Source organism: Ursus maritimus, assembly GCF_017311325.1.
Source record: "Ursus maritimus isolate PB19 chromosome X unlocalized genomic scaffold, ASM1731132v1 scaffold_X1, whole genome shotgun sequence".
Lineage (NCBI taxonomy): Eukaryota > Metazoa > Chordata > Mammalia > Carnivora > Ursidae > Ursus > Ursus maritimus.
In genome coordinates this window covers 1,818,792-1,819,308 of record NW_024423319.1, presented here as the reverse complement: position 1 = coordinate 1,819,308, position 517 = coordinate 1,818,792, and positions in this window count along the sequence as shown.

Sequence of the window (517 nt, the reverse complement as noted above, 5' to 3'; positions counted from 1 at the left end):
AGACACCCCCCCCACGCTGCTGTCCCCCTCTTCCCGCCAGGCTCTCCGGGCCAGGAAGAGGAGGCCTTAGTCTGGGCTATACTTGGGCCTAGTCAGTGCGAAGCTGTTTTGGCCTTTAGCCTCGCAGGTCATCGGAGAAGACGGACAAACAGGAAAACAGGGCCAACTGGGCCCAGAGCCTGGCCCTAGGAGGCGTGCAGGCCACGGCCTTGGGCTGGGCTGGGCAGGCCTTGGCTGAGCAGGGCCAGGCTCTGTGGCAAGAGCAGGAGGGGATTGGAAAGAGGGCTCCTGGGCCGGGAGGGAAAGGATGAGCTGGAGGGCTCAGGGGTCCTGGATGCCAAGGAGAGGAAGGAGGGAGAGCCCAGCCTTGAGGCCCCTGGGGGGGAAGCCCCTCCCTCAGACTCTCCACACAGTGTGCAGGGACATGAGCGTGTCATGTGTGCCTTTGTGGGCATATGACTGTTGCGCGCGTCTGTGTGTGTGTGTGTGTGTGTGAGAGAGAGAGAGAGAGACAGAC